Source organism: Pseudophryne corroboree, chromosome 6 (genome assembly GCF_028390025.1).
Source record: "Pseudophryne corroboree isolate aPseCor3 chromosome 6, aPseCor3.hap2, whole genome shotgun sequence".
NCBI classification, from domain to species: domain Eukaryota; kingdom Metazoa; phylum Chordata; class Amphibia; order Anura; family Myobatrachidae; genus Pseudophryne; species Pseudophryne corroboree.
In genome coordinates, this window is record NC_086449.1 from 180,596,628 (window position 1) to 180,606,946 (window position 10,319).

The following is a 10,319-nucleotide window of genomic DNA, read 5'->3' on the forward strand; positions in this document are numbered from 1 at the left end:
CTAAGGTTGGTGAAACAGTCTCTAGGTGGGATTCTCTTCCAACGCTTGCCTCATCTGAAAAATACTGAATGGATAAATCATACTGAAAGGGTTTCTGTTTTGATTGTTTCAGCAGAAAAGTTCTCATAACTTCTTTGTTTACAGTCAGCAGTGTAGAGTTTTAAAAGTTTACCTACCCTTATTCTTCTCTGAAAGTAAAAACAATAGCATTTACAAAAAAGAATATGCAGACAAGTCATCTAAGTAGACAAACAACAGACTAATAAAACGCTGTAATGCCAGAATCATTCATTTTAATTTTTTACTCCCACAACAAAAAAATAAAATATATAAAATACATACATACACATGGCCGTTGATAATTTAAAATACAATATGAGATAATTAAAAACACCATGGAACAATGAATTAATGATTAATTCATTAATCAATCAATTAATGACCATAAATTGTCATATACAGCACCAAAAGAACATTTCTCAATCAGCAGGTGATTAATGATTAGTAGTAGATCACTGATGCAGTGATGTTACTAGGCAGTCGATGCAAAGATCTATTAGTTGCCACTTATGTCCTTATAAACATCCGTTCATCACCTCTCTGAAAGACACAGTCACGCTGTGAATAATCCAGCATATAGTGATAACCTAGTAAGCAGTCAGTCGCAATGACCTTTAATCCTTATTATAATCTGCGTCCAAGGACTGTTAGTACAAGCGTAGTCGCATGCAGTGCCTAAAGTGGTACTAGAGAGGTGGTGGAACTCACCCCCCTCCCTCTGGCGCCCATGCAATAGCCCTAAAAAGGGGCGTGGTCTCAAAAAGAAAGAAGCGTGGTCACAGAATAGTAGCCACAATTAAGATTATGCCACACAGTAGCACAATCTTATTCACATTACACCACATAGTAGTGTTCCTTATTCATGTTATGACACACATTAGTGTCCCTTATACACAAAGCTCACAGTAGTAGCACCCCTAATACACATAATGCCACAGTAGTAGCACCCCGTAATACACATAATGCCCACAGTAGTAGCGCCCCTTATACAATGCCCACAGTTGTAGTGCCCCTTATGCAATGTCCACTGTACTGGTAGTGCCCCTTATATAGAGCCCATGGTAGTGGTGCCCCTTATGCAATGCCCCCAGTAGTAGTGCCTCTTATGTCCCCACAAGTGATGCCCCTTATGAAGTGCCCCTTTTACAATGCCCTCATTATTAGTGCCCCCAGTAGTAATGCCCTTAAATGTAATGCCCCCAGTAGTTTAGCCCCTTGTAGTTATGCCCCCAGTAGTTTAGCCCCCAGTGGTAATGCCCCTGCAGTTATGACCCCAGTAGTTTACCCCACCTACAGTTTAGCCCCCCGATGGTAATGTCCCCAGTAGTTTAGCCCCTGTAGTTAAGCCTCCCTGTAGGTTAGCCCCCCTGTAGTTTAGCCCCCAGTGGTAATGCCCCCTGTAGTTTAGCCCCTGTTGTTATAGCCCCTGCAGTTATGCCCCCAGTAGTTTAGCCTCCCGGTAGTTTAGCCCTCATGTAGTTTGCCCCATGTAGTTTTGCCACCCCCTGTAGTAATGCCCCCAGTTGTTTAGCCCCTGTAGTTTAAAATGGATTGTTTTAAAGTTTGCATAATTTCATTCACAGAACATGGCTACAACTTTGACATTTTTTTTTTTTTATTGTGAAGCAAACAACAAATACAACAAAATAACAGAAAACTTCAGCGTGCATAACTATTCACCCCCTAAAGTCAGTACTTTGTAGAGCCACCTATTGCAACAATTACATCTGCAAGTCGCTTTGGATAAGTCTCTATGAGCTTGCCACATCTTGCCATTGGGATTTTTGCCCATTCCTCAAGGCAAAACTGCTTCAGCTCCTTCATGTTGTATGGTTTCCGCTTGCTATCTTCAAGTCTGACCACAGATACTCAATTGGATTAAGATCTGGGCTTTAACTAGGCCATTCCAACACATTTAAATGTTTCCCCTTAAACCACTCGAGTGTTGCTTTAGCAGCATGCTTTGGGTCATTGTCCTGCTGGTAGGTGAACCTCCGTCCCAGTCTCAAATCACAGGCAGACTGAAACAGGTTTTGCTCAAGAATATCCCTGTATTTAGCACCATCAATCTTTCCCTCGACTCCCTGCTGAAAAACATCCCCACAGTGAAACATGGTGGTGGCAGCATCATGCTCTTGGGGTGATGGGATGTGTTGGGTTTGCGCCAGACATAGGGGTATATGCAATTGCGGTCGAATTCGCGGCAATTTTCGCCGTTTTTTAATTCGACTCAATTCGACAGGTGAAACCCGGAAGGTGGCTTCCGGAATTCACCATATTCAATGAAAAACGGATTCGCCAGAGTCGCGGGCGAAAATCGGCCGATTTGGCGGATTTTGCCGCGATTTAAAAAAACGGTAAAAAAACGTGAAAAACCCGAAAAAAAAATGGCGTGGGGTCCCCCCTCCAAAGCATAACCAGCCTCGGGCTCATCGAGCTGGTCCTGGTTCTAAAAATGCAGGGGAAAAATTGGCCAGGGATCCCCCGTATTTTTAAAACCAGCACCGGGCTCTGCGCCTGGTGCTGGTGCCAAAAATACGGGGGACAAAAAGAGTAGGGGTCCCCCGTATTTTTAACACCAGCATCGGGCTCCACTAGCTGGACAGATAATGCCACAGCCGGGGGTCACTTTTATGCCGTGCCCTGCGGCCGTGGCATTAAATATCCAACTAGTCACCCCTGGCCGGGGTACCCTGGGGGAGTGGGGACCCCTTCAATCAAGGGGTACCCCCCCCAGCCACCCAAGGGCCAGGGGTGAAGCCCGAGGCTGTCCCCCCCCATCCAATGGGCTGCGGATGGGGGGGGCTGATAGCCTTTTGTGATAATAAAAAGATATTGTTTTTTCCAGCAGTACTACAAGTCCCAGCAAGCCTCCCCCGCAAGCTGGTACTTGGAGAACCACAAGTACCAGCATGCGGGAGAAAAACGGGTCCGCTGGTACCTGTAGTACTACTGGGAAAAAAATACCCAAATAAAAACAGGACACACACACCTTGATAGTAAAACTTTATTACACACTACCGACACACACATACTTACCTATGTTGACACGCCGACTGCCACGGTCTCCGACGATCCGAGGGTACCTGTGAAAAAATTATACTCACCTTCCAGCGTCCAGAGATAAATCCACGTCCAGAGAGTAAAATCCACGTACTTGTTTAAAAAAAAAAAACGCAAAAACCCGCTCCATACCGGACTAGAAAGGGGTCCAATGCTTTCACATCAGACCCCTTTCTCCCGAATGCCGGGACATCACGTGACTCCTGTCACTGACGTCCCTTCAGCCAATCAGGAAGCGCTACTTCCGTGGCGCTCACCTGATTGGCTGTGCGCTGTCTGTACTGTGACAGCACATCGCAAAGCCGCTCCATTACTTTCAATGGTGGGAACTTTGCGGGTAGCGGTGGGGTCACCCACCGGTCAGCCGCTGACCGGCGGGTGACCTTACCGCTAGCCGCTAAGTTCCCACCATTGAAAGTAATGGAGCGGCTTTGCGATGTGCTGTCACAGTACAGACAGCGCACAGCCAATCAGGTGAGCGCAACGAAGTTGCGCTTCCTGATTGGCTTAGAGACCTTTCTGTGACAGCTGTCACTGACAGGTCTCATTCGTGGAAAGGTGTCCCATGTGTCAGCATGGGACCCCTTTCAGTCCGGCATGGAGCGGGTGTTCGGTTTGTTTTTTTGCCAAGTACGTGGATTTATCTCTGGACCATGGCTGAGGTGAGTATATTGATCTTTTCTTTTCAGGTATCCGTGGATTCTACATGGAGAAGAGGACCGATGTCGGCGTGTGAACATAGGTAAGTATGTGTGTGTCGACGTATGAAATAAAGTTTTACTGTCGACGGTGTGTGTGTCCTGTTTTTATTTGGGTATTTTTTTCCCAGTAGTACTACAGGTACCAGCGGGCCCGTTTTTCTCCCGCATGCTGGTACTTGTGGTTCTCCAAGTACCAGCTTGCGGGGGAGGCTTGCTTGGACTTGTAGTACTACTGGAAAAAACAATATCTTTTTATTATCACAAAAGGCTATCAGCCCCCCCATCCGCAGCCCATTGGATGGGGGGGGACAGCCTCGGGCTTCACCCCTGGCCCTTGGGTGGCTGGGGGGGGGGGGACCCCTTGATTGAAGGGGTCCCCACTCCCCCAGGGTACCCCGGCCAGGGGTGACTAGTTGGATATTTAATGCCACGGCCGCAGGGCACGGCATAAAAGTGACCCCCGGCTGTGGCATTATCTGTCCAGCTAGTGGAGCCCGATGCTGGTGTTAAAAATACGGGGGACCCCTACTCTTTTTGTCCCCCGTATTTTTGGCACCAGCACCAGGCGCAGAGCCCGGTGCTGGTTTTAAAAATACGGGGGATCCCCTGTCAATTTTTTCCCCGCATTTTTAGAACCAGGACCAGCTCGAAGAGCCCGAGGCTGGTTATGCTTTGGAGGGGGGACCCCACGCCATTTGTTTTTATGATTTCACCGTTCCAGCATAAAAAATAAAAAAAATAATATTTTAAAAAATATATAAATAATATTTGTGCCTCCAAAAAAAAAAAAAAAAAGTACCTAATCCCTTCTAATATAAATAGATCTGCTATTCCCCCCCAAAAAAACACAAAAAAAAACATGTTTAAATTTTTTTTATTTGTTTTCACCCTCCAAAGTGTGGCGGATTGAAAATGACGAATTTGCTGTCTAAAAGCACTGCTGTCGAATTTCCAAACTTGAATTGAATATGCTTTGGTCGAATTGCAGCACTTGTATCATTGCAGAAAAGTCGAATTTGCAAAAAGTCGAATTTCAAAAAGTCGAATTTTGAAAGTCCGTTTTTTGGTCGGAAAGCACTGAATTGCATAGGCGATTTTTTTTTTGGTCGAAAATGACCCGAAATTCGACTTTTTCTGGAATTCGACCGCAATTGCATATACCTAATAGTGTTTTCCTTGGTGGCCGAAAAGTTCAGTTTTAGCCTCATCTGGCCAGAGCACCTTCCTTCATACATTTGGGGAGCCGTCCAAATGCCTATTGGCAAACTCAAAACGTCCCTTCTTATTTTTAACACTAAGTAATGGCTTTTTTCTGCCCACTCTTCCATAAAGCCCAGCTCTATGGAGTGTATGGCTTATTGTGGTCACATGCGCCGATGCACCAGTGTCTGCTGTGGAACTCTGCAGCTCCTTCAGGATTACCTTTGGTCTCTGTGCTGCCTATCTGATTAATGCCCTCCTTGCCCGGTCTGTGAGTTTTGGTGACCAGCCCTCTCTTGGCAGGTTTGTTGTGGTACCATGTTCTTTCCATTTGAAGATGATGGATTTGATGGTGCTCCGGGGGATCATCAAAGATTTGGATATTTTTTTTTATAACCCAACCCTGACTTGTACTTCTCAACAACTTTGTTCCTGACTTGTTTGGAGAGCTCCATGGTCTTCATGGTGTGATGCCTCTTGCTTAGTGGTGTTGCAGCCTTTGGGGCCTTTCAGAAATGGTGTGTTTATACTGACAGATCATGTGACACTTAGATTGCACACAGGTGGACTTTATTTCACTAATTATGTGACTTCTGAAGGTAATTGGTTGGACCAGAACTTTTGAGGGGCTTCATAGCAAAGGGGGAATACATAAGCACATGTAAATTTTCAAATTTTTATTTATAGAAATTATTTTTTATGTAAATTTTCTCATTTCACTTCACCAACTTAGACTATTTTGTGCAGCTCCATCACATTTCAGCTGAAACAATCAAAACAGAAACCCTTTCAGTATGATTTATCCATTCAGTATTTTCCAGATGAGGCAAGCGTTGGAAGAGAATCCCACCTAGAGACTGTTTCACCAGCCTTAGAGTTCATCATCGTAGGATAAAGAACTTCTCATCATTTGCAGTCAGAACTTTAATTAGGCTATAGTATGTAGAGTGAAACAGGACGGGCATACTCTGCCATCCAATCATATCTGTAAGGTGGTCTGTATATAAATCCCCACGGGATTTTGGAGAGCTGCAGAAGTGTGTTTTTATTCACTGCAATCGTGCTGAAAAATGGCTGCAGAGACACTTCCTGTGTAACAAACACAGACAAAATGAATGGCAATGATGTAACTTCCTTAGTGTTCAATCTAGAGGAAACAGAGTTACTGATGCCATGATGAATAGATAAATCTTAGTGCTTATGAAACTTCAACTGTTCCATAAAATTTGTGGTTGTTGCAGAGTATATAGGGGGTATTTATCAAAGTTTGGTGAGAAATAAAGTGTAGACAGATAAAGTAGCAACGAATCAGCTCCTAACTGTAATTTTATAGGCTGTGTTTGCAAAATGACAGAAGCTGATTGGTTGGTACTTTATCTCTCTCCAGTTGATCTGTTCTTCTAAGCTTTGATAAATCTCCCCTTGTGTCTCTTGTATAGGCTATTAAATAATAGGCTTTTGATAACCTACCGGTAAATCCTTTTCTCCTAGTCCGTAGAGGATGCTGGGGATGACATCAAGACCATGGGGTATAGACGGGATCCGCAGGAGACATGGGCACTCCAAAGACTTTTCATTGGGTGTGAACTGGCTCCTCCCTCTATGCCCCTCCTCCAGACCTCAGTTGTAGGAACTGTGCCCAGGGAGACTGACATTTCGAGGAAAGGAATTACTTAACTAGTGGTGAGATATCTACCAACTCACACCCTCAACCATGCCGCACACATGGCATTCAACATAACACACGCCAACAGGCATGAACTAATTGCAGCAACATGCTGAAACCAAGATAACACAACTTGTGTAACTGTAATAACTAAACTGCAGGTAAAGTACGCACTGGGACGGGCGCCCAGCATTCTCTACGGACTAAGAGAAAAGGATTTACTGGTAGGTTATCAAAATCCTATTTTTTTATACGTCCTAGAAGATGCTTGGGACGACATCAAGACCATGGGGTCTATACCAAAGCTCCAGTATGGGCGGGAGAGTGCGGATGACCCTGCAGCACCGATTGACCAAACTTTAGGTCCTCATCGGCCAAGGTGTCAAACTTGTAGAACTTAGCAAATGTGTTTGACAAGTAGCTGCTCGGCAAAGTTGTAATGCCGAGACCCCCCGGGCAGCCGCCCAGGATGAGCCCACCTTCCTAGTGGAGTGGGCCTTTACCGACGTCTGTAACGGCAATCCAGCCGTAGTATGAGCTTGCTGAATCGTATTTCTAATCCAACGTGCAATAGTCTGCTTGGAAGCAGGACAGCCAATCTTGGTGTGATCATACAGGACAAACAGAGCCTCTGTTTTCCGTATACAAGCTGTTCTAGCAACATAGATTTTCAAAGCTCTAACCACATCTAGAGACTTTGAATCAGTGAATATGTCAGTAACTACTGGCACCACAATAGGTTGGTTTATGTGAAAAGCAGAAACCACTTTTGGAAGAAAACGTTGGCGAGTTCGCAACTCTGCCCTATCTTCATGGAAAATCAGGTAAGGGCTCTTGTGAGACAAGGCCCCCAATTCCGACACCCGCCTTGCGGATGCCAATGCCAAAAGCATCACCACTTTCCAAGTGAGAAACTTCAACTCTATCTTTTGTAGAGGCTCAAACCAATCCGATTGAAGGAACTGCAATGCTACGTTAAGGTCCCATGGTGCCACTGGAGGCACGAATGGAGGCTGGATGTGCAGAACCCCTTTCACGAAGGTCTGAACCTCTGGAAGAGAGGCCAATTGTTTTTGGAAGAACACTGACAAGGCCAAAATCTGGACCTTGATTGATCCCAATCGTAGGCCCGTCTCCACACCATCCTGCAAAAAATGGAGAAAACGTCCTAAGTGAAACTCTTCCGTAGGAGCTTTCTTGGATTCACACCAAGACACATATTTTCTCCAAATACGGTGGTAATGTTTTGACGTTACTCCCTTTCTGGACTGAATAAGGGTGGCGATGACCTCCTTAGGAATACCCTTCCCGGCTAGGATACGGCACTCAACAGCCATGCGTTCAAACGTAGCTGCGGTAAGTCTTGGTACACACACAGCCCCTGCAGCAGCAGGTCCTCCCGAGGAGGAAGAGGCCGAGGATCTCCTATGAGTAACTGCTGAAGATCTGGGTACCAAGCCCTTCTTGGCCAGTCTGGGGCAATGAAGATTGCTCGAACCCTTGTCTTTCTTATGATCCTGAGTACTTTTGGGATCAGCGGAAGTGGAGGGAAAACATACACTGACGGAAACACCCACTGGGTCACCAGTGCATCCACTGCTACTGCTTGAGGGTCTCTCGACTTGGAACAGTATCTCTGAAGCTTCTTGTTGAGACGAGACACCATCATGTCTATTTGAGGAACTCCCCAAAGACTTGTCACCTCTGCAAAGAATTCTTGGTGGAGGCCCCACTCTCCTGGATGGAGATTGTGTCTGCTAAGGAAGTCTGCTTCCCAGTTGTCTACTCCCGGAATGAATATTGCCGACAGAGCTTGTAGATGTTTTTCTGCCCAGCGGAGGATTTTTGTCGCCTCTGCCATTGCCGCTCTGCTTTTCGTTCCGCTCTGCTTTTCGTTCCGCCCTGCCTGTTTATGTATGCGACTGCTGTTACATTGTCCGCCTGGATCTGCACGGGACGGTCTTGAAGAAGATGTACCGCTTATTGAAGGCCATTGTAAATGACTCTTAGCGCCAGAATGTTTATGTGAAGGCAGGCTTCCTGTTGTGACCAACGTCCCCGGAAGTTTGCTCCCTGAGAGACTGCTCCCCAGCCTCGGAGACTTGCATCCGTGGTTACTAGGACCCAGTCCTGAATCCCGAACCTGCGTCCCTCTAGCAGGTGAGAGCTGTGCAACCACCACAGGAGCGAAATCCTGGTTTTTGACGACAGGATTATCTTTCTGTGCATGTGTAGGTGTGACCCCGACCACTTGTCCAACAGGTCCCACTGGAATACTCTGGCATGGAACCTGCCAAACTGTATAGCCTCGCAGGCCGCCACCATCTTCCCCAACAACCGAATGCACTGATGGATCGACACACTTGATGGTTTCAATATCTGTTTTACCATTTTCTGGATTTCCAGAGCCTTTTCCAGCAGAAGAAATACTCTCTGAACTTCTGCGTCCAGAATTATCCCAAAGGAAAGACAACCTTGTCGTCGGTTCCAACTGTGACTTTGGGTAATTTATGATCCACCCGTGTTGTTGGAGTATTGACAGGGAGAGGGATATGTTTTGTAATAACTGCTCCCTGGATCTCGCCTTTATCAGGAGGTCGTCCAGATAAGAGATTATATTGACTCCTTTCTGACGAAGGAGGACCATCATCTCCGCCATCACCTTGCTGAATACCCTCGGCTCCGTGGAGAGACCGAAAGGTAACGTCTGGAATTGGTAATGGCAATCCTGAATTGCGAATCTCAGATAAGCCTGGTGAGGAGGATAAATGGGAACATGCAGGTAAGCATCCTTTATGTCCACCAACACTAAGTAGTCCCCCTCCTCCAGACTGGCAATCACCGCCCGAAGTGATTCCATCTTGAACTTTAACCTTTTCAGGAAGAAATTCAGATCTTTTAGATTTAGGATCGGTCTGACCGAGCCGTCCGGCTTCGGAACAACAAAGAGGCTTGAATAAAAACCCCGCCCTTGTTGTGACAACGGTACCAGGACTATAACCTAGTCTTGACATAATTTTTGGATTGCCGCTGTTACTGCTTCTCTCTCTGGCGGAGAAGCTGTCAAGGTTGATTTGAAAAATCGGCATGGGGGAATGTCTTGAAACTCTAGTGTGTATCCCTGGGATACTATTTGCAACACCCAGGGATCCAGGCCAGACAGAATCCAATCCTGGCTGAAGAGTTTGAGATGTGCCCCCACCCGAGCGGCCTCCCACAAGGGAGTTCCAGCGTCATGCTGGGGATTTGGCAGAATTAGGGGTAGACCTCTGCTCTTGGGAACCTGGAGCCGGTGTGGGCTTCTTTCCCCTTCCCCTACCTGCAAAGAAGGAGGAACCTCTCGCCTTTTTGTATTTATCGGGCCGAAAGGACTGCATTTGCGGGTGATAGGTCTTTTTTGCCGGTGCAGGTGCAGAGGGCAAAAATGTTGACTTACCTACGGTAGCCGCCGAGACTAACGCATCCAGGCCATCGCCAAATAAGGCCTCACCTTTATATGGGAGAGCCTCCATGTTTCTTTTGGAATCTGCATCCGCGTTCCACTGGCGAATCCATAATGCCCGCCTAGCCGATACTGCCATGGTAGCGGCTTGTGAACTCAAGAGTCCAATATCCTTCATTGCTTCCAG